The sequence below is a fragment of the Vicugna pacos genome, chromosome 18 (assembly GCF_048564905.1).
Source record: "Vicugna pacos chromosome 18, VicPac4, whole genome shotgun sequence".
NCBI classification, from domain to species: Eukaryota; Metazoa; Chordata; class Mammalia; order Artiodactyla; family Camelidae; genus Vicugna; species Vicugna pacos.
The window spans coordinates 40,487,454-40,511,513 of record NC_133004.1 but is presented as its reverse complement, the minus strand read 5'-3'; the positions used below and the strand labels follow the sequence as shown (position 1 = coordinate 40,511,513).

General features: G+C 52.3%; 1 protein-coding gene across 1 annotated transcript in view; it reads left to right on the top strand.

The window, feature by feature from the left end:
* The window catches only part of COL26A1 (collagen type XXVI alpha 1 chain), a 190,129-nt gene that overhangs the window by 144,397 nt on the left and 21,672 nt on the right, over positions 1-24,060 (top strand). The window lies entirely within an intron of this gene.

The following is a 24,060-nucleotide window of genomic DNA, read 5'->3' as shown; positions in this document are numbered from 1 at the left end:
ACTCCTTCTCGTAAATAAGTGGGCTTTGCAGCCCCCATGGAGAGAGTATATTTAAGAATATTCTTGCCACAGGAGGGGGACAGTGACTCAAGGTCCCACTCTAGTGGGATAGAAGCATATCCTGGCTTCACCTTGGCTTGCTCTGAGATCACAGAAAGATCCCACTCCCTCCCAGGTTCATCACGATAGCTCTGCAAGGTGGTTTGGACCACGATGGGATTCCTAGCCAGGGTGCTTGCATCTTGAATTGATGGATCATGTGCTGAGATTCATGCTTTTATGTCCAGTCACCCCCTAGATGTCCCTCTTAGATTCCCAAGGTCCCCTTGCCCCCTCCCCATCCAAAAGCCAACTCATCACCACTCCCTAGAACCCCTTCGGATTCTCCTTGGTCGGGAACAAGTGTCTGATTGGCTGCTGAATCCTGAGAACCTCAAAGCCCCGACTCTCTCCTTTCCTCTGCAAGTCCAGTTTCTGGGATCCCTAAATCCAGTGGATTCTTCTGTCTACACAAGCCTTAAACCCATCTTCTCTTCTCTGGCCCTTGATCAGACCCTGCCCATCTATCACCTGGCCCTCCTCCAGTCCAAGATGGAATATTAAACATCCGCCTTCCCTGTTCAAGACCCTTCTGGATATAAGCCAAACAGCACCAGCACCAGTGCATACAGTGTCTTTGTGCAGATGAGGGAAAGATACTTCTTCCTCTAGGCACTTGACTGCCATCTGCTGGAAAATGGGTGTAATAAATATACAAGTCACTGATGACTGTGCAGTGATGGTGCCCCCTAGGGTTGTGCATGCACAGTGTCCCGAATCCAAACATCTGAGGGCCCTCATGTCTCCCATCCTTTTACCTACTCACATCTTACCCTCCAGTGAAATCCAGCTGTTCTGAGGCTCCAAATGCACGGTGGGTAAGGATGACTTGGGAGACAGAATCCCATCGCTACCACACACCTGCCTTCAAGTTCCTTAACCTCGGTGTCCAATCAGTTTCCTCATCTGTAAAATGGGGATAAGAGTAAGACCCTCTTCACTGGGCTTTTGTGAGGATTAAGTGAATTAATACTTGGGAAATGTTTCAAATAGGGCTTGGCACATTGAAATGCTGTGTTAGTAGCTTTTACTTGTCCTTTGCATGCATTTCTTCTGCTGAGACTGGCTTCTCTCCCACCCCACTCTGCCCTCCTGTGCTTGGTCAGCTAATAATCATACCTCAATGCTCAGAAAGCCTTTCCCTTCCTCCTCCAGGCTCCCCCAACCCCTGGGAGACCCTCAGGCAAAGCCCTAACGAAAGCTGCCCTCGTCCCTTAGATGTGAGCTCCTTGGCAGCAGGAAAGGTCTTATTAGGGTGTGAATGTTCAGTCCCTGGCCCAGTGCTGGCCTCCAAGTCAGAATTTCCCAAAGCTTGTCCTGAAAATCACCTCAACTCATTATGGCGTTTTGCCATTTCATGCTGATCTGATTGATTGATTGATTTTTCATGCTGATTTTAAAGTGAAGTAGCCATCTTGTGGGATCTCAGTTAAAAATGGTAAAACGAATTAAATATTCCCTAGCAGATATTGTTTAGGGAGGAGCTGAGCCCTTTCACAAAAAGAGGCTAAAAGGGAAAAGTGAATGACAACAACTCATGTTAATTGACCACAGTGGTGAGCACCTTATGTCTTCCTTGTGAGTTCTTGCAACAAGAACAAAAACAAACCTGTCTGTAGTCCCATTTTACAGAAGAGAACATGGAGGCCCTGGAGGTTAAGTAACTGGCTCAAGGCCTGGAAGGGGTGGACCCAGGATGAGAGTGGGGAGGTGGGGGTGCAGGATGGTCTACAGGCTGTCAGCTCCTGCCCTGAGGTCTAGGACTGGGAACATAATGGGGTGGGCAGGGCCTGGAGCCCCAGGGACTGCGAAGGGACAGGCTAAGGAGGAGCAGAAGGAAGGGCGGCGCCCAGGGCTTCACCCTCTGAGTCTGTCTTGGCATCATGGCCATTCTGTGGGAGCCATGGGGTGGTATGCTGGGAGGCAGGAAGTGAGATGGGCATCGGGCATCACTGCAGCCTGGGGATCAGAAGCCTGATCTCACATCCCAGCTCTGTCACCTGCCCTGGAGAGTCGCTAACCTGTCTGGGCCTCAGCGTCATCGTGCTAATCACATCGGCCTGGGGCTTGCAGGCAGGCATCTGGCGAGAAAGACTGTGTAAACCGGTCCCAAAGGGAAGCAGTGCCTGTGGGGCCGGGATTCTCCAATGAGGTTGGCAGTTGTCTTTTTGAAAAGAGATGGGGACCCCAGACTGAGGAGTTTACATTTCCAGTCGGAAATGGCACCATTTCAGACCATCACCCTTTCCCTTGGGGGCATGTCTTTGCTGTCATTCCCAACGTGGAGCCGACGCAGCAGAGCAAAGCCCCAAAGGTCAGGCTGGATGTATCCTTTGGTGGCTCAGCTCAGGGAACTTGGCTTAACCACCGTGGGGTGGTTGGAGAAAACTTATTGGTCCGGGAACCTGAGAAGGGACGGGGGGACCTGTCCAACCTAGAGAAGCATATCCTGTATTTTCTAGTAGATTTCCTGATTGATTATTTTAAAAGTAATTTATTGAGGTAAATTTCACATAACCTAAAACTAACCATTTTAAAGTGAACAGTTCACTGGCATTTAATACATTCACCGTATTGTACACCCATCACTTCTCTCTGGTTCCAAAAGTTTTCCATTACTCCGAAGTAAAACCCCTTAAGCCAATTAAGCTGTGACTTCCTGTTCGCCACCTCTCCCCACAGCCTCCTGCAACCACCAGTCACAATCTGTCCCTGTGGATTTATCTATTCCGACGTTTGGTATGAATAGAATCACACAATATGTGACCTTTTGTGTATGGCCTTTCACTTAGCATAATGTTTTGGAGGTTCCTCCATGTTGTAGCAGGTGTCAGTACTTCATTCCTTTTTATGGATGAGTAACATTCATAATTTGTTCATCCATTTGTCTGTTGGTGGGCATTTGGGCCATCTCCACCTTTTGGCTATTGTGAATAGTGCTGCTACGAACGGTTAGTGTGCTCATCCACGTGGTTGTTGGAGGACCTGTTTTCAGTTCTTGGTATAGATCTAAGGGTAGAGTTGCTCTAAGTCGTGTGGTAGTTCTTTGATTAACTTAGTGAATAACCACCAAACTGTTTTCCATAGCAACTGGACCATTTTTCAGTCCCAGCAGCAATGTACAGGGGTTTCAAATTTCTCCACATTCTCACCCACACTTGTTATTTTGGGGGGGTTTTTTCCACAAAAATTTTATTTTTCAACTATCATAGAGGGTGTCAAGTGGTAGATCATTGTGGTTTTGATTTCTGTGTCCCTAGTAATGAATGATATTGGGCATCTTTTCATGTCCTTGTTGGGCATTGGTCTGTCTTCTTAGGAGAACAGTCTGTTCAAGTCCTAGGTAGTCTTTTCAATTTCTTGATAATGTCCTTTGATGTACAAATATTTTTAATTTTGATGAAGTTCAATTTATCTATTTTTCTTTTTGTTGCTTGTGCTTTTGGTGTCATATCTAAGGATTCACTGCCAAATCCAAGGTCGTGAAAACTTACCCTGTGTTTGCTTCTAAGAGTTTTGTGCTTTCAGATTTATATTTAGGTCATTGATCCATTTCAAGTTAATTTTTCTATATGGTGTGAGGTAGGGGCCTAACTTCTTTCTTTGCCTGTGGATATCCAGTGTTTCCAGCACCATTTGTGGAAGAGACTATACTTCCCCCATCGAATGATCTTGGAACCCTTGATGAGAATCTCTTGGCCAAGATATATGGGTGTGGCTTTTTTAAAAGCCTGAGTTCTTTCCCTGGCTCTTCCACTTCCTAGTGTGTGCTGTGAGGAGGGCCTAATGCTCTCTGAGCCCTCAATTTCCTTGTTTGTGAAATGAAAGCCTTGGGTTTGTTCAGCCCTGAGACTGTGTGGCAGCCTCAAAGGCTCCGTGTTCTGAGTTGTAATTGCCATGGGCGGGCCAGTTTTGAGTTGGCTCTGCCAGCATGGAGTAGGGATGCCCTTTCCTGGCCCCCACTTATTGCTGATCCCTCTCTGGCTTCTGCAGAGAGCATGTTTCTTTTGCCCTTTGATGTAGCTACTGAAAATCGTCAGGGTCTGCACAGCCTCTTGCAGCTCCTTTTCCCACAGCCCTTGTGTTGGAGTCAGACTTTAAATCTGCTGTTCTGGGGGGATGCTAGTCTTCCCATCCGCGTTCCTGTTTATTTAGTCTGCAGCTCTGAAAGAATTTGCCCAGTAAATTGGAAATGAAATCCCCAAACTGGACCCAAGTGTTACCAGGATTACAGTTCTGTTGGGGGGATGTGCTCGGAATATTGCAGTCCTGAAGATGCCAGAAAATTCCTAACCGATGCCCACCTGGCATCTCCCTCCCTCTCAGTAGTTACTGCTCGATGGTGACCTGTCCTGTTTTATTCTTATTGAGGAAGAAAACTCACATCTGTATAGAGATCCTGCCTACTCTGGGCCTGGCTCGGGGTGGGGTGGGGCCATGGATTCATGCCAGCTCGCTCCTGCAATTCTCACCATAGCCATGTGAGGGCAGTAGAATGGCCCACAGGACGCGTAAGGGCACTGTCTTGCCCAGGCTTGCTCTCGGAGGCCTTGGGAGGCCCTGAGAGAGGTTCCTTATGTGCCAGTGTGGCTTTTTGCTGGGAGGCACTGGGGACATCACCTTTCAATTCACCCTCCTTTCGGGGAAGCCCTTGAAGGAACTCCTCCGACCTCTGTCAGAAGGGCAAATTCTGTTTTTCTCCAGCAGCTGTGGTTTCTGTTCTAGGGATGTGATTCTCTGCCTCGCCTTGTAGAACGCCTAGAGCCCCATGTTATCAGATGGTTGACAATTGTGGTCCCTCTTCCATTTTTCAGACCCTCATGTACCCCTGGCTCCATTTGACTTTTCTTCTCTGATGTTTCCTCCCCTCCATCATTACATCTGTTCTTGACCTGCTACACTGCATGCGTGTGTCGGCAGCCCCAGCCAGTCCTCACTCCCTGCTTTACTGTAAGAAGAGGGATTGAACTGGATGATCAAGGCAATGGTCTTAACATTTAGTGGGGGTCATGGATCCCCAACTCTGATAAATAGACAAAGCTTCGGACAGTTTCTCCTAAAACATGCCCAGGGCGGATCATCTTGCTTACAGGGTTCCTCGATCTCTCATTAAGAAGCATCTAAGGTCCTTCAGCCTCAGTGGTAGAATAAGGAGAGACCTCCTGAGCCTTGTTGGGTCCCATTTCACAAGGAATAGGGGTCCTTGTCAAATTCTCAGGCACTTGCCCACTCACCAGAGTGGCCCAGACCTTTCTCAGATGGTCCTTGGAGGTAACTTAGTTCTGATGGAGTGGTAGGACTTCCCCCCCCCCAGCCCCCCGCCGTCCCTCATAAATGAGGAAGAAACCAAATGTCCTCGGGAAACAGAGCCGTGTATTGAGGACTTGGGCTCCAGATGGAGCTCAGCCACCTTCCAGCTGACCCTGGACAAAGCCTGGCATCTCTCTGGTCTGCTTGTGAGATGGGGCTAAACCAGGAAACCCCTAGTGGGAGCACACTAGCTCAGGGAGCTTGGGTCTCCCTTTACAGCGAAGGGAGAACAGATTCATCTCCCTCTTCCCATAAGTGGAGCTCATGTCTGTTTTCCCTCGCTGGGACTGAGTCACAAAAAATTCTTTTATGATCCATTTTCTGGCCCCCACCCCTGTTTTTTTTGGAAATCTGAAGCAGCATCCTAACTTTCCTCTGCCTAATTTTAGTCTCTGGGAACTGTAGCCAGATGATGTCAGATTGAATATTAGATGCCACTGGTCTCCCCAGGCCAGGCTCTGTCACCAGCTCCCTGCAGCTGTCCTGTCCCACGGGGTCAGGTGTGGGCCTGGGAGATGTCACAGTCACCAGCCACAAGCCATGCTGAGGCTACAAGTGATGGAAATATTGCTTCTTTATAGGAAATACCCTCTGCATTTGGCACCCACCTAAGTGCTGGGCTGGGAAAGGCTTTCCCCATGGGAAGAGGCAGTTCTCAGTCCATCAGCAGCTTTTCCAGAAGATCCAGTACAAGCCAGGAACCTACTATGTGTCCAGAAGTGAGCGAGAGAGGCCCCCATCCACCTCCCACACTCAGCCCGGCCGCATCTTCCAACTGAAATTGTTCTTTAAAAGACTTAATTTTTCTTAGAGCAGCTTTAGGTTCACAGCAAAATTGAGCTGAAGGGGCATAGATTTCCCACGTACCCGCCGCCACCAGCCAGGCACAGCCTCCCTGTTATCATCATTCCCCACCAGAGTGGTGCCTTTGCTCTGACTGATGGACCTACGTGGACACGCCGTCCTCACCCGAGGCCCAGCATTTACGCTAGCGCGCACCCTGGTGTTGTATGTCCTACCCTGGGAGTACCTTCTAACAGCCAGATCTGATCTCATTGTCCAGGGGACTGATCCAAGCGCATGGGCCCCGAAGCTGATCCAATGTGAGGGGCTTATAACTTAAAAGGACACACAGAAAACTCTCACTTGGGCAAATTTTACGAAAACATCTGAGCCTGTGAATGCACAGCCTGAGCTTCTCTTGGGGTCTTGAAGGAACCCTTGTTGAGTGAAGTTTCCAGAAGCATAAGCTTCATGGTTGAAGCCTCTGCGGCTTCTCATTCTCTCTTTTAAATGGTTCCTCCACCTCTGCCACTCAGGATAAATGCCAGGCATTCACAGGCTCGCAGGGCCCGGCACGATGGGACTGGGGCCTGTATTCTAGTGACCTGAACCTGGGAGATGCCAGCTCTCTCCGCGCTGGGGGCCCCTGCACGGGCTGGTCCCTCCATCCGACCAGCATCCCTGCCGTCTTCACCTGCTTGCCCCTGCTGTGGGGACCTCTGCTGGCAAATCATGTCTCCCTGTTCTCCAAATGACCTGTCACAGCCACTGTCACAGCACACAGGACATTGCAGGTGCTGTCTGGTGACCCCATGTCTCCTTCAGCAGACTCAAGGACGAGGAGCATGTTGGACCCATTGGCCACAGTGTGCCATGGCCCGTGACCTCACAGCAGGGCCGGGGATGTGGACAATGGCGGGCGAGCGGTGGAGGAGGAAGCATCCTGAGCTGTGTTCCTGTCCTGCCTCGAGCCCTCTACTGGCCTAAACACGGCTGCTGAGCCCCCAGAAATTCAGGCCTGTTGGGTGGAGCATCCTGCACCCTGCTGAGTGTGGCTAAGCAATACGTTTAGAGGAATGACCCCTTGCCTTTCCAAAAGACGTTCTCTCCCGAGCATGCCTCTGTTCCTGGCCTCAGTGTGTGGCCCTTTCCTCCCCCGGACCCCGACAGCTTTAGTGACCCCATGCCCTTGGACCCCCGCTGGAGGGAGGGGTTTAGGGTGTGGACTCCGCTGACCAGCCATTCCCCACTCCCCACCAGCCCCAGTCCCTCCAGGTTCACAGCCATGGTGCTGGAGGCCGCCATGCTGGCCTGCCACCCGGTCTCATGCACCTCCCAGGATGGACCGAGCTGATGCTCCCTCCCTTCGCAGGCCCCCAAGGGCTCTGGCTGCTGAGCTGCTGCGTCACTTGGAGCAGCTGGGCTCTGCTGCCGGGCGCACAAGAACTCGCTGAGTTGAAGGCAGCCCTTCCTGGCCAGATGCTGGAGATGGAAGCCTCTCACAGGGAGATGTTTCTGGAGATTCCCCCTGGTCATCAGGTCAGGAAGCTTGGAGGTGCTGGCCCCTCGCAGGCATGCAGGGCTTCCGCAGCCTGCAGATGGCTGGTCCAGGGCAGTGGTGCTGGCTCTCCACCTGAGGACCCCAGCTCCAGCTGCCTGGTCTGGGATGGGGCTGGGCGTGTGGGTGGAGGCACGAGCACTGGACTAAGAGTTAGGCAGACGGGGCTCAAGGCCTGGCTTCTCTTGGGTGACCTTGGCTAGCTCTCATCTCCTCTCTGAGTCCCTGGGTCTATTTCTTGATCTTCAGTCAAGGTAAACAGCTTCTCCCTCCTTTTGCAAGAAGTGAAGGATGCTTTGATCCTTCCTTTTATTTGTGTTTGGCCTGGGCTCTGCAGCCTTTGATCAAACCCTCAGTCGCCATGTCTTGTCCTGGGGTGGGGCTGCAGTGGTGCTACAGCCCAGCCCTGCCCAGAGCATCAAGGGACAATGGCTTCCTCAAAGCCCCCAGGACCCCCACCCTCCCAATACGGGCCCCAGTCCTGCCACGTCCACTGCTTGGCCGTGACTGAGGTGTGCGGGAGGACGGCACACCCGCAGCAGCCTCTTCCTGACCCCTCACAGGTGAACGTGTTCGCATACAGACTCACACGACACAACCCACACCCTTACTCCGAGATGTGGCCAGCACACACAAGTGCACAGGCACGCATCAACATAGCCCGTGCACAGTGCATGTGCACAAGGGCCCACAGGAATGGGCCACCTTCACATCTCACACACAGGCACACAGGCCATAGGCTTCTGTATCCTTCCTGTCGAGGCTTCTGGAAGGTTCTTCTGCTCATGGAGGGGGCCAGCCTGGAGCAGAGAGAACATCAGAACTGGAGGGAGAACACTTTTCATCCTGCCTCACCGTCGGGTCCACTAACCCTCTCCATGGTCCCTGTCCCTAGCTGTAAAATGAGGATGTTCAGAACACCATCAGGACTGTCTTGGGTCAAAAGGGAATAACGCTTTGTGGCTGTGGACTGTCCTCCGAGGAGGATGTGTTCTTGGGGAACAGTCTGAGTCTGGGATGCTACTGGATTCCCCAGGGCCTGGGTGATGGGGCCCTAAACGTGCGAATTTCCTCCCTGCATTGAGAGCAAAGATGGCTCACTGAGGCCGGTGAACTCATTGATGGGGTGACGACCTGGCTTGGAGGGCAGCGGGACTTGCTGCCACTGAAGGCGGGTCCTGCTGGGGTCCAGGGCAGGGCTGCACCTCGAAGGCTCCAGGTGGGCAGGCAGGCTGGAGCTGCGAGCCGGGCGCCCCTGGCAGTCCAAGTCTCAGCCTGGAATATCTTACAGGGAAGGCTTGCAGATGTGTGTGTGTGGGCACATGGACACGTGTTGTGAGAGTACGTGCTTGCGTGTGTGTGCCCACGTGCGTGTGTGCATGTGTGTACGCATGTGCATGTTTGTGTGTGTGTGGTCCCAGCCTCCAACTCCTAGTGCTCATTCAGGGCCTGAGTGTCAGTCCTTGGGGATATAAGTCCTTTTGTAAATATATGTGTATATATCTATATAATATATATGTATTCTACGAAGAGAACTTTGGGTCCAAGGAAACAGGCTACAGCCAGGAACAGGAGTCCTCGTTCATACTCTACAGTAACGGTGTGAACCCAGAGCAGAGCTCATGCACTGAGAATCTCTAATCCAGGCACAGATGATCTCTTGACACAAGACTACTGTGAGTTCTACTAGCACTTAAGAACTGTGTATCATTACCCTGTGCTTGGATCGGCTGGCTGATCCTTTTGCCTTATTCATCAGCATTTTTAAGAATCATTTCTTTTACATTTTAAATAAAACTTCAGCTTGGGGAAGGAAAAAAAAGGCAGGGAGAAGTTTGCCAGCCCTTCCATGCCTCCCCTCCAGGGCAGGGACCAAGGGGGAGGCTAAAGGACCCATCTGAGCACTGTGGGCACCCACCACCACCACCACCACCACCACCACCACCACCAGCTCTGGGTGCCCAGTAACCCAAGGAAGCAGAGGATTCTGCTTCTGATATTGTGATGCCCTGTGGTAGGTAGGAACCTGGATCTCGGGAACCCGGGACCAAGGTTTACGCCTGAGCCAAACAGTGGGGAGGGGTGGGCTCCTGCGTTACAGGGAGTGATAGCTGAGACTTACTGAAAGAAGAGACAGGAAAAGTTCACCCCTGGCTCAAGGAGGCAACAAGGAGCCTTGTCTGTCTGGACTCTGGAAGAGGAAGAATAAGCCTGAGAAACCAAAGCCTTGGGCCTCTACCTCCCACAGGTTCAGGACTGAAGTTTACCCTGCCTCTGGGGCCACAGTGTTGGTTCCGGGTTGGAGCGATTGAGGAGTCAAGTGAAAAATCCTGAATAAAATGTTAGCTACATAGATCCGGCTGTGCGCAATAAGTCATAGATCGTGTCCAAGCAGAATTTAGAGAATCTATTCATGTGATTCAGCTCATGAATAGTTTAAGAGAGACAATTCAATACCTCTTGGTGACGGAGACTCCTAGCAAACAAAGCAGAGAAAGGAACTTCTGGCCGCATAGATCTTAGCTACCGACCCCACAGCCAACATCACACAAGCACTTCGAAGTGTCCCTTTAAAGTCACGAACGGTAGCTGTCACGACTCCACACAATACCTTTAAAAGAATTCAAGGCGAATAGTTTGGGAAACTTCTGTCTGACAAAAGGCAGCGTTACCAAAGGAAAAAACATAAGCCTCAGGAGGAGATATTTTTCACGTGTAAAATTGACAGCAGGTTGGTATCAAAAATACAGAAAGATCCCCCAAGAATCAACAGGACAAAGACAGAAAAATCCAATAGAAAAATGGGTCACGAACATGGCCAGGCATTTCATGGGCTAGAGGGGAGGTGGTGGGAAGAAATGGCTCAAAAACCTAGGGAAAGATGTTCAGCCTCATTAGCAGGGTGGAAAATGCAAATTCAAACCACAGCGAGATAGCATTTCACACCCACCAGATTGGCAGATTTTTGTAGACTTGGATGGCTGCTTCTTGGGGCTCTGGGGTCCAGGGCTGTGGAGGTGGTGTTGGAGGAGAGGGGACCGGATGCCCCCCCAGACTCACTCCAGACTCCTGTTGTCCTTCAGAACTGGGCTCTGGCTGGGACAGTGAGCAGTCCCAAAGCAGTGCTGTTTGGGTCCGACCCCAGCCCCTCCCCACCCAACCCTGTGCCCTGATCCCTGGCCCTTGGAGTCTGTGAGATGGCTTCCTTGGAATCTCCTGGTATCAGGTCCCCATCCCAGGCAGCCAGATGTGCCTCTGGCTACAGTGCCTGGGTTGGTCTGCAGAGCTGGGCAGAAGGACAGGGAGAAAGGAACTGGGGGTAACTGGGTCAGATTACCCCTCCCTGGCCCTTGGACTGACCCCTCCCTTGAGAGAATCTGTACCCCAGCCCCCCACCACCATATCCCTAAAGCTCAGAGAGGCTGAAGGGAGGAAGTTGGGGCCGTCCCCTCCCTGCCCCATTCCAGCCCAGCTGTGAGTGGAGAGCAAGCATCAGACACTGAGGCCAGCCTTTGGCTGTACCCCCACCTCCCCTGCAATGGCTTTGCTTTGCTCTGGCCCAAGTCTTCTTCCATCTGCCACTTGGTGAGTCCAGCTGAGCTCCCAGGAGCCCGGGGTAGGACCGGTGTGGACACCAGCCCTATTCGTGGAGCAGAAGTTTTCCCCACTGCTCCAGACCAGTGTCTGGATGCAGAAAAACATGGTCAATAGGAGCTCCAATCCAGTAACCACACTCTGTTTCTGAGCAGAGGGCTTCCTGTCCCCTTCCTCCCATCTGCACACAGATGGTGCCACTGACCGAGGAGGACTGGCTTTCTTGGATCCTGGACCACATTTTACCCTTCTGGGATGGATCATCTCTCGCCTCTCCTTAATTGTAGGGATATTATTATTTCCTCTTAGGCTCTCCTAGCAGGGGAGAGGGATGGTAGAGTGCTTTGTAAGGTTTTGTGCTCCCAGGGGTACATATGGACTCATTCTTACTATGGTGTAAATGACTGACGAGGAGTAATGAGGTGCCCATTCTGGGGAGGTAAAAAGGTCATTGGGTACATAGTCAGAACTCAGTTTTAGCCCTGAGTAGGCCACCATTTCAAACGTGTGACTGTGGCCGTGAGCCGCCACCACCCCGGATCTATTTTCTCACCTCTTAGAAGACAGGGCCGAGTGAGATCCTTCTGGTCTTTACAATTGGATGAGAGATTTGCTTTCTAGTGTGAAGACAGATAACAGATGCCCTTTCTCAGGCACACACTTGGTGCTGATCCTGCATTCTCTCTAACCGGTTCAGGGCCCTCAGAGGTAGCCTCGATTATCTGCACCTTCTGGGCAAAGCAGCTGAAGTTCGGGGAGTTTAGTAACTTCCCCAAGTCACACAGCTTGTCCAGGGGTAGGGCCCAGAGAGATGACTAAGCCTTGAGCTATTAGGCAAACACCATAAATTATGCAGAAATGCCATTCTGTTGTTCAGCTGTGTTTGAAACTATTGGGATAGTCGAGGGAGGGAAAGTGTCTCTAAGAAAGAAGCAGATTGTGTCTGAGTGGTCCTCCAGGCTGGAAAATACGGGCAATTAGCAGAAAAAGCCACCCTCAGCGAAGGTCTGTGACCATGGTGGACCCCATCAAGTGGTCCTTTAGTTGCCATGACAACAACCTCCTGCTGGGAAGGGTGTGGTCCAGGTTTGACCCTGGGAGTCAGGAGCCTTGTCTCCCGCCCATTCCTCCTCCTTACTGGCCTCCTCCCTTTGTGTCTCAACAGGAAGCCAGGTGGTCCTGGTCTCCAGCTGGACCTACTCCTGGCTAGAAGGGTGGAGGGGGCAGCCAACCAGTGTATGGTGGCCCCTGAGAGATGGGTATGCAGGGAGGAGGCAGGTCAGGCCCAGGAGAACGTAAGCCCCAGACATTGCCTGGGGGAGCTTAGCCCAGACCACCCCATGCCACGAAGCAGGAAGCTTCTGCTTGGGCGCTACATCCGCTTTTGGGGACGTGGAACCAGCCTCATCACATGCTGTTCCCTTGAGTGTCTGAGAACCAGGGGTGGAGGCACTGAGACCCGTATACTTCTTGCCCACCTTGAACCCAAGGGGCAAGAGGCAGCTGATTCGAGGCTCTGGGCCCCCATCCCCTGCAGTCAAAGCAGCTTCGCTTTGATTTGTTATCTTTTGGGGTCCCAGAAGCCATCATGTACAGGAAAAAGACTGCTTCCTGTTAAAGCATTTGAAAACTGCTGGTATGAGCCCTTCTCCACCATAAGGTTAGGCCCGTGGTCCCTCCAGCCTGGGATTTGGCCTCCGATAGAGAACTTGGGAGGCCGGGAGTCACAGGGAGCATCCCACACTCACCTCCCAGCTCCCCTGAACACCTGGCAAGAGGCGGATAGTGTCATGAGGTGACCAGGCCTTTCCTGGAGCCCAGCTGACCCCTGAATGAAAGCTGAGGCCACGCTGGGCCTTCCACCTTGCCTTTGGAGGAGTAGGGGCCCCAAGAGGCGAAAGGGCCTGCCCCGGTGCTGGCGGGAAAAGGTCAAAGATGCTCCAGAGGCCTCCTTCCTCTTTGCCTGAGGCTCCTCCTCTGATGCACTGCCCCGTCTAGTCCTGCCACCTGGGGACTTCAAACTCTGCCACCATTTCCCTCTGAAAGTCCCAAGAGCAGAGTGACTCCATCCGCTTCTTGCTGTCTCTAGAACACCTCGTCTGTTTCCCTCAGAGAGCTCATCACCCATCCTGAGCCTGGACCAGTGCTGCAGGAACGGGAGGCCCCACCTGGGGGCCACGGCTGTGGGTGCTCACCCAGCAGTCAGGCCGCCCCTCCCGTGCTCTGGAGGCCCTTGGTCAGCCAGCTTTGCTTTATGGTCCCTGAACCTTGACTTTGGGTTCGGAGTCCTATTAAAAAGGATTCTTTCCCAATGACACAGAGGGATGGTGGCAGTGCCAACTCCACGTGTCCCAGAGGGTCGGGAATCAGAGCTCATCTCCCTGGGCTGGGCCTGGTGTCATCTTTCAGACCCAGGCAAGGCCGCCTGCCAGCTGTGTGGGACCCTGGAGATATTTATGAGTTCTTTCTGGATGAGGAAAAAAGAGAAAGAATGCTTCAAACAATAACTTCAGATTAACAACATGAACCTCAGAAATCCACCCCAGGGAAGCGGCTGGATCAGTGAGCCCTGAAAGATAAAACATATACAAGGATGGCCACCCCCTGTACCAGTTTCCCCATTCCCCACATGGCTGCAGAGCCTGGATCTCTTATTTTTGTTGTGATGAAACCCCCTTGGAGGCCTGAGGGACATTCCCGGAAGACTGGAAATCTCTCTACCGAGCAAACAGTCCCACACCACCTTCATCCAAGCACCCCGAGCAGTGGGGACCCCACTCCAGCCCTGACCCAGGACCAAGAAGTCCTTTATCCTGCGGGATTCTGGCCGCCCCATACTCAGGCCATGGATTTCTGGGGACTTCTCCCTGATGTGCCAGTCTGAAGGAAACCCACTCTCAGCCCACTGGAAACCGTGCCGATGAGAAAGACATCAGCTGAGTCGAACAAACCTGCTATCACCTGCTATAACTCACCTGTCCGGAAGCAGCCGGGACAGGATGGGCGCAGCCTCCGGGGGCCCCAAGGTCCAGGCGTCAGAGCTCACACACTTTTCTTGGGTGCTTTCACCCAACTGCTGTTCTAACTCCCTTGCTTAGGAGGTTTCCCACGTGGCCAGAGCAATCAGAAGCCGGGACTTGTGAAAGAAAGAGCGCAGGCTTTGGAGCGTCTCCAGTCTGGTTTCTGCCCTTGCCTGTGAAGCCTGGGGCAGCTTCATCACCTCTCAGAGTCTCCTTCTTCATCATCTGTGACAGAGGAACCGAAACACCCCTGGGGAGGATGCGGAGTGCGCCATGGCGTTTCCCGGGAGAGCATTAGAGGGGCCCAGCCTACCTCTGCCTAAGGGGTTGATGAGTCAGGTACTTCGTAGACAAGTTTCTCTCCAAAACGGTCCAGATTCCAAAGGCTGCGCTGGCCAGAGGGCTGGCTCTTTGCTTTCTGGAGGGTCCTGAGGTCCCCAGCCCTCCCCGGCTGTGCTGCCTTCCAAGGCTGTGCTGGACAGCCAAGCAGCTGGCCCACGTGGCATGGACCTGGGGAGAGCTTGTCCCCTCCCTGCACATCCTCCCTGAGCAAGCGTGGGTAGCAAAGGCCACGGCAATGGTGTGGACTGGGCCTTGTGACTGCACAGGGCAGGGACTACTGTCCCATTTTACTGTGCAGGAAAGCTGAGGGCCCACTGATAGGGACAGGGCCTCTGCTCCTCACCTGGGCTGCGGGTTGCCTGGATCCAGTAGGATGCTTCCCAGGGAATCACATTTCACCACAGAAGTCAGAGAAGGGGCCAGCATGAGGTGATCTGTCTGCTTGCAGGACACAGAACCTGGGCCCTTTTCTTCCCACGGAAGACAGGAAGGCATTGGTGGACGCCCAGCCGAGGCAACTTCTGGCTGCAGTCACAGTTACTGACTCAAAGAACGAAAGGCTGAAAGGGGCTCAAGGGCCTCAAGGGTAGCATCCAGTCCCTCCCTGCATCTGACCAATGGGAAGCTGAGGCCCAGAGAGGGCTGTGTCCTGCTTGAGGACACACAGCGCATTTCCCAATGCCCTGCCCCACTCCTGGTCCGTCAGAAGGTGTGCGCTCACAGAGCAGGGGACCAGCCCCTGGACTTGACAGCCCCTCCTCCTGCAGCCTCTTGTGGCTCATCTGGGTTCCTTTTGCTGGAGAGGCCATGGCGGCGTGTAGGGTGGGGTGGGGGGGGTGCTCCTGGCCTTCCCCCGAGGGCACTGGGGTTTTTGCTGCATCTCTCTGTGACCTGGCGAAGTCCTCTCCCTTCTCTGAGCCACCCTTTACACAGCTATAAATTGGGACCGTGGATTGTGTGGTTTCACCGGCCACATAGGTACTGAATGAGGTCAAAGATGTGAAAGGGCTTTGTAAACCCTGGGGCCCGCGTAAATGGTAATGTTTCCAAGCTTCTACCCACATGTCAGATACAGACACACACATAATGTGCATGCAAATGTTCACACACGGAGACACCCCCCACAGACTCCCCCGCCTTAGACCTGAGTGTGCACGTACACGCTTGTGTGCCCACAGGCACGTCCTCATGTGTCTGCATTCTGGTGCATGGACGGGACGTGTGGGTTGGTCTCTCTCTCTGCCCCCTCCCATGCCCCCACCCCAGCAGCAGTGCTCTGACCCTCTCAGAGTCACTGATGCTGCCCTGATGCCCCTCCCAGGTACTGGCCCCTCCGGCCCCGCAGCCGTTACCAGCTTGGGTTTGAAGAGGGGCAAAGGGACCATGTGAGCCCTACGTAGCAAAGGGATTCAACTCACTTTGGGGAGGAGTCTCATTTCTTAAAAAAAATGCATTTATTTACTTCCTGCCTTTCCCCCACCAACCCCCACAGAAGTCTAGGGCCCTAATGTTTTAGAAAGGAAGTGCTGTGATGCCCTCAGCTGGGGGGAGAGGCCATGGAGCCCCACCCCACAGCCCTCAGTGTGGGAGTAGGAATTCTGGAGGACAGCAGGGTGGGGGCCATTGAAGGCAGGGCTCCAAGGAGCCCCCTGGGACTTCAGGCATTTTCAGCAGGCCAGTTCTTGAGGCTGCCAGGATGATGGTTAAGAGCCAGTGGTACCCCCTGACTGCCTTGGTTTGGCTCCAGCCTCTGACACTTACTAGCTGTGTGACTTTGGGTAAGTTACCTAACCACTCTGTGCCTGAGTTTCCCCATCTGTAAAACAGAGATATTAACGGTTCTCCCCTCATTGCGTTGTTGGAGGAATTAGACAAATTTCCATGGAAAGTGGTGTATCAGGTCTTGCCCTTCCATTAGTGTCTGGCACACAGCAAGTGCTCCATGAGCATGAGGTGCTTTTCTTCTTTTGATTATTCTTTTGACCTGCATCGCTCCACACGGGCCAGACCCTCTGGTCTTGTGAAATCGGAAGAGAACATTTCCTCCCTTCCTCCCCTCCCACCATGACACAAGCCAGAATATAATGAACTTCAGCATCAAAACGTCCTCCTTATCTCTACCTTAAGCCCCTTCCACTTTTTCTGGCCCTGGTGGAAATGGAAAACAGCTGTTCAGGGGCTGCAGTGCTTCCCGTGCACAGGGAGGGAGCTCCCGGCACAGAGCTGCCAGGGTGCGCCTGGGACAGATGAGCCCTTCCTTCCCTCTGAGTCGTCTGAGGTCCTCTAGGACCGGCTGCCTGGACAGTGAGCTGGGATCTCTTTCCACATATGCTCACCACACCCCCCAAAGGTGGCACTGCTGCCTCCCGAGATGACTCACAACATCCTTGCAGCCCCATGTGATGGAGGAATATGCCCTCCCCTCATTTTTTAGAATACAAGAATGAATGAGACATGACCCCTGCTATGGCTCCACAGGGAAGAGGGACACACGAAAGATCTTCCCATCTGGGCTGCTGAGTGCTGTAAGCAAGGTGTGCATAGGGGGCATGGCAATTGGTTGGAAGGTGGGTGCCTGAGCCTGCCTAGAGTGGTCAAGAAAGGCTTCCTAGAGGAGGTGGTGATGAGTAACAATTCACTGATCAACCAGGTGGGTTGGAGGCCATTTCTAGATGAGGTAGCAAGACAGGCAAAGGCCAAAGGCCTGGAAGAGTGAGAGGTGCTCAGAGCGTGGCAAGTAGCCCACACCGGAGGGGTTTGTCAGGGTATCCACATCAAGAAAGAAATTTTTTAACGTCTTAGAAGCCCTTCCCCTGCCTTTTCTGATAACTGCCCTCCCCAAGGTAACCATGAGCCTGCAGGCCTGCTCTGCCTGTGCTGGAAGTTTAGGTAAACGGACTCACGCAGTGTGTGCTCTCTGGGGTCTGTCATCCTTGTGAGATCCGTCCACACGGCTGCCGGCGGTCTGTGCGTGCTTGCTGCTGTGTCCTGTTCCATTTTGTGAACACTCAATTTGTCCACTCGACCACTGATGGACTTTGGATCATTTATTGTTTGGGGTTATTATGACACACAATGTGGCTGTGCACTTTCCTGCATGTGTCTTTTGGTGAAAGTGTTTATTCATTTCTGTACCTAGAGATGGAATTGCTTCCACTCAGCCCTATTAGAAACCGCCAAATGTGTTTTTAAGTGGTTCGTCCACGGACACTCCATTGATATGTCTTACTTGGAGTCCCAGTGGCTCATACCCTCTCTAATACTCGCCCTGTTAGTTTTTAATTGTAGCCATTCTGGTGGGTGTGTGGGATTAAATCACCCTGCTTTAATTTGCATTTCCTGATATGGCGAATTAGCTGAGCCCCTCTGCCTATGACTACTGTCCACTCGGATGTCTTATTTTGTGGTTTTGTGTGTTCTAAGAACCTCTTCTCTAAGTGATAGGCCTCTTCATTCTTTTAATGGTGTCGTCTGATGAAAAGAAATTCTTAATCCTAATGCGATCCATTTGTCAAAGTTTTCTTTAATGCTGGTGCTTTCTGTGTCCTAAGAAGTTTTTATCTAGTCTGAGGTCATGAAGGGAGTTGCCTGTGTTTTCTTCTAAAAGCTGTATTGTATTTCTTTTAGCATTTAGCTCTGCAACCCATCTGAAATCAATGCTCATGTGTGGTGTGGGTTGGGGATCAGATTCTTTTATTTTATTCTTTCTGTTTAGCTATCCAATTGACCCAGCCCATCCTTCCTCCACTGTACTGCAGGTGTGCCTTTTTCATAAACCAGGTGACTGTATAAATGTGGATCTATTCGTCTATCTTTGCACCAGGAATACAATGTCTTAATTAATGTAGTTTAATAATAGATATCAATTCTCGTCATGCAAGTTTTCCACTTTTGTTCTGTTTCTTCCAAATCTCCTTGGCTATTCTTGGATCTTTGCATTTTCGTATGTATTTTAGAATCAACCTACAAATTTATACACACACACATACACACACATGCATGACATACACAAAGCTTTCTGAGATATTGAATGGGATTGTCTTGAATCTATAGATCAACTGGGGGAGAATTAACATCTTTACAATACAGTGCCTTCCCATTCATGAACATAGCATATCTTTCCATTTATTTAGACCTTCTTTAACTTCTCTCAGTCATGTTTTGTAGTTTTCAGTAGATTTATTCCTAGATAATGTGATGCTTTTGTGAATGGTATCATTTTAAAATTTCATTTTCTATATGTTTCTTGTCAGGATATAGGAATATGGTTGGTTTTTGTAAGCTGTCTTTGTAATCCAGCAACCTTGCTAAATTAACTTAATAATTCCAATAATTTCTCTTTAGATTTTGTTGGGGGAAAAATGCTTTGGGATGTGGTCCAGCCATAGTATGAAACCCGTCAACCTGGAACTCTGGGCTGGATGTAGACGTGGAGAGGGGGGAAGACAGACTTAGCCAGTTAGGCAGGCAGAGGCCGTAGGGCCGTGGTGGGGTGCGGAAGTCACAGACTTAGCCCATGTTCAGCCATGGTTCAGGCACTACTTTTACATCACATTGGGAGTTGCTGCCTCGGCAGGGCACCTAGCCCAGCCCACCGTGGCCTTATGGGAAAGGAAGGCCTGGGTTCTGATTCTGGCCTTTAAGCAACAAGCTATGTGACCTTGACACAGAGAGGCATAGCTGAACCTCTCTGAATCTCATCTTCCTCACTCACTAAGGGAGGGACACATGCCAGGGTATTTCTGCCTCTCACCCAGTAGATGACCAATTAACACTGGTAAATTGGTTTCACTCACCAGTGTTGTCCCTTCCCCATGGGGGGTTTCTGAACATCACCAAAAAGTTCTGCAGTCCAGGGGCTGCTGATGTGAGGATGGAGGTGACCAGCTACCACTGTGCTCTGAGCAGCTTCAGTGCAGCCGCCCCTTCGGGGATTTGTGTTTCCATGGCGAGGACACCCATGCAAGGCTGCCCCTCTCCAAGAAGGAACTCAAATTACTCTTCAATAAAAACTCTTGGCAGAAGTTCTTGAAAAAAATCTTGCCTTCTCTGTGATCCCTGATATAGAAAAGGATGGAATTTAATTATTCTGTCCTGTCCACGAGCCCCACAGCTGGGCTGGCACCCAGCCACAGCTCCATCTGACCAGAAGTCTCCTGGCCCCAGTAGGGTTCATTGCTCTGGCATGTGTCGGGGAGCAGAAAGGAGGCACAGGGCAGGGCCCCCACCACCCTTCTTTTGGGGGTATGTGTCTTAGTAAAACCCAACTTGTCTGCAGTCACCTGGACAAACGGCTCTCTCCACGTTAACTGGAAAGGGAGCTTCCCAGGCACAGGGAAGGTGTTTTACAAAACTACCGAGGCCTCTGTCCTGCCCACGGGGCCGGGCTCAGAGCACCAGAGGCACCTAAGCGCTGCAGGCTGAGCTGGAAACACCAGCCCTGGAGGAATCTAGAATCATCGTGTCTTGGTGGCCCCAAGGAGTCTGGGGACCCCCGAGAGGCTCTGGAATGCCAGCCTGCAGCTGCCTTGTTTCCTCATAAATAGGTAAAATTTTGTATACTTTTCACACAGCATCATAAGCACATTCCACGTTTACCCAGTTAAAAATTTAAATTACTCTATGTACATTGTTTTCAAAAGGCCAGTAGCCCTTCAAGGCTTACAATGAGAAAGAGCAGTCCCCTTTATCCCCTCTTTACCCCCAGTTTTCATCCCCTACAGTCAAGCTTTTTGGGAGGAGGGGCAAGGGAGGGCTTACCTCCACAGTGCTAACTAAAATGTATAAATTGCTATTTATCTTAGTTGTTAATCTTCAGGCTTCCTGTTGGCTTCCGTCTGTGGATGGTTCTGGTGCTTTTTTCCAGCCCTGACCCATCCCCCATGTCTTCTCCTCCCGAATAAGTGTATCGCACTGTGGGTCAGGTCCATAGACAATGAACAGTGTCCTGTAGCCCAGTAAATAGTAGTCAGAGTCGATCCAGGTGGTCTCTGTCTCACTTTAGCCTTTTCGCTTTCCTGGAAGATAACGATTTGGTTTTTTATTGGCTTTGTTTTCAATGCCACTTAGCATATCCCTAATTCACCCCACGTTTGCCAAAAGAAGTTGAATTCTCCCTTCCTGATGTTCACACACATCAGGCTCCTTCTAGACTCCTGTCTCCTGGTCTCGTGTGGGTTGATCATGCTGCAAGCCTGCAGCACACTGTCATCAGGGGACATGCCTTTTTTCCTCTTCTTAGGCTATCCTTCTGTGTCTCTCCCATGTTGAACTTCTCGCCTTTATATGTCCCTGTTTTGGGCCCTCCTTTCTCTGGTTTACTCCTTTGTTTCAGTGGAGTACATCCTTCAACATCTTCCTGAGAAGAGATGCATGAAGTATAATCGTTTTGAGGGCACACATGTCTACAAATGCCTTCATTCTACCATCAAACCTTGAGGGATAGTTGAGCTGGGTACAGAATCTTAGCCAGAAAATCCTCTTCCCTCAAAAGAACACCTTTATCTTGGAGATCGGAAGGAGTCTCTTGGGCATTGGGGAAAGCTCAGGTGGTTGGTCCTGGCAGGTGTGGGCGTGGCCTGGTGGGAGGGATGTGGCCTGGCTGAAGAAGGTGTAGCCTGGCTGGGGGTGTGGTGGTGAAAGAAGGCAAAAGACACCAGGCAGGCAGAGGCTGTACCCTAGCCAGGATAAGACTCTTTCCTGAGACCAGTGGAAACTGGTCAGCATTTCCGACAGAGGGTGAGATGACCAAAGCCTCACCAGTGGAGGAAGGTCTGAAGTGACCTCCAGGGTCCTAGTCAGGGAGGAGGGAGGCACTCAAATAATATGTGGCCCCAGGCTGACTTCTTGGGAGCAGCAGAGCTGACTCCGTGTGTGGTGAAATAGAAAGGTGCCCGATGGAGTTGTGCTGGGCCCAGCCCAGGTCTTGTCATGTTAGGGAAATGGAGGCCTCTCAGGACCTCCCTGGTCCTGGGGTCCCCTATGCGCACTTGTGGCCAATCTAGCTGGCCTGCCCCACCCTCTGTCCCCACAGCATCTTACCCCATTGACCTCCTTGGAGCTTTCTTCCCCTAAAAGGGCCTAGGAGTCTTGGCTAGGGTCAAAGGCCTCCAGGGGGATTTTAGGGGTCCCCTCCAGTTGGGTCCTGTCGGATTGGCTGCAGGTGACATCCCCCATGCATATGCCCGCTGCCTGCAGGCCATCTCCAAGACCTCTCAGAGGGAGCTGGGCCTCTGGGGACAGGACCACTCATGTGCCCTGGCTGCCCCATTGGGATCTTATGGCGCAAGCGTCATAGTGGACTCACTCTGCCTCTTTAGATGTCTCTGAAGATGTCCAGGTGTTTCTGGATTCTTGGGAATCCAGCCTTGTTCAGGAGGATGGCCCCAACTTCTGGGCACATCACCAGGAGCAGGGCTAGCCAAAGGCCCATGGCAGGGAGACTGGCAACTACCATCTGCAGTGGGTGCTCACAGCCCAGCAGTGAGAGGCCGAGGCTGAGGGCCAGGTGGCAGGAGCAAGGAGCCCAGGAGCCCGAGGCCCTTGGAGCTATCAATGTAAACCCCTTTCACAGATGGGGAAACTGAGGTGCAGGGAGAAAGAGAGTCTCTCAAGCCACATAATTAGTGGCCTCTATAATTCTTCTTCACTGACCACACCAAGTAGCCAGTTTCTCTCTCTCTCTCTTTCATGCACACACACCTCAGTATACACACACACACACACACACACCAGTTTGCCTGGCACAGACACACTTGCGATATACTTATGTTGGCAAAGATTTCCTGACACATGCTCTGCTTCTGTGTCCTAGACACTGGGGAACCCTGGGGGCCTTTGTGTGTCAGGATTGTGGGAATCCTCAGAATTCTAGAAAATTCGAGTCTGCATCTTAGCCAGGGGAAACCAAGGCGCAGAGCCAGGCGGGCAGGGCCTCGGCCAGTCTCAGAGCCAGGCTCAGCCCTGTCAGGGCCAGTTCCATATTTCCACCGCTCCGAGGAATAATTAGAGAAAGTTAAACAGGCATAATTTAACTGCTGGTCGAGGACAGAGTGCCAGAGGAACCATAAAACCCGCCCAGTCTCAGAGCGCCTGCCCGGGCAGGTGGCATGGGGAGGCCGAGCTGGCAGCCTCGCCCCTGCCCGCTGGCTGGGCCTCTCCGCGGCCGGGGAGCTGGACCCCCTGTGCCCGCTGGCAGCCAAGAGGCTCCTCGCGTGCCAAGCAGGGTGCCCGGTGCCAGAGCAAACTAGGCCCGGGCCCAGCACGCTTTCCAGAAATAGGTTCCTGGGGGAGCCCAGCGAGCACGCTCCCTCGCTGGCCTTCCCCTGCGCAGGGAAGCCTATTTGCTGCCTCAGACCCTGGAAACGCTCTGTTCAGGGCCCCTCCAGGCCTCCGGAATGTTCCCTGGTTGGGGCTGCGGCTCTGGCTGATGCCTCTCCCCTGGCCATCCTGACTCTTGCTCTTTCTCCGTCCCCCAGGGTGGGGTGGAGCCCTCCTGTGCGCGGAGGGGCGGCTCAGGAGAGTCCTCCGGGCCGGTCCTCCGCCAGAGTCAGGCGATGCCTGTTCCCTCACAGGACACGGCTGCTCTGGGAGGATCTTGGGCCTTTGGCTCAGAGGGCAGGCACCATACTCGTAGTGCTCTGCTACCCCCCATCAGTATTAGCACCAGGTCACCCAGGGGCTCGTGGCAGCTACCATGCCTCCAGGTGGATGAGGGGGTGGTTGGGGGTGGGTAGGGCTGGAGGGTGAACGGAGGGGTGGGGGCTGGATGAGTAGGTGGATGGGTGGGAAGGAAGGGGGAGGGGTGAAGGTAGGGTGGGTGGGTGGACAAACGGGCCCCTGCTTGTTTTGATGTCTGTCTTTCCCCTGAAAAGCCTCTCAGAGGCACGGGTCTTGGGCCATCTATATTTAGGAGGGAGGCACTAAAAGCCCTCTGGGGCTCTTCCCGCGTGGTTTGGCCTTGACTGAGGGCCCGAAGGGACCTGGCCATTGTGCAGGGTTGGGGGCGGGTGTAGCCCCCCTGTGTCTGCAGGCTGGAGCTCAGCTCCAGGCTGCCTTTCATTTGCTGGCTCATCCGCCGGGATGTCCTCTGCCCATCTCTCTGCTCTGCGGTTTGTACCTTTTTCTTTCTTGGCCATCCCCTTCCTGAGAGGAGGTAGAGGGAAATGTGTATTCGGTCCCCCATGCTTAACCAGAAAACTACCCCCTTTCTCGCTGGGTCCTTTGTGAAGTCCTGCCCCATCCCAGAGTCCAGACAACTGTATACATTCTTTTAGTGGCTTTAAAGTTTCAGTGTTTATACCTCAGGCTTTAATCTGTTTTATGTATCAGGGTTACTGACAAGGTTTTATTGGG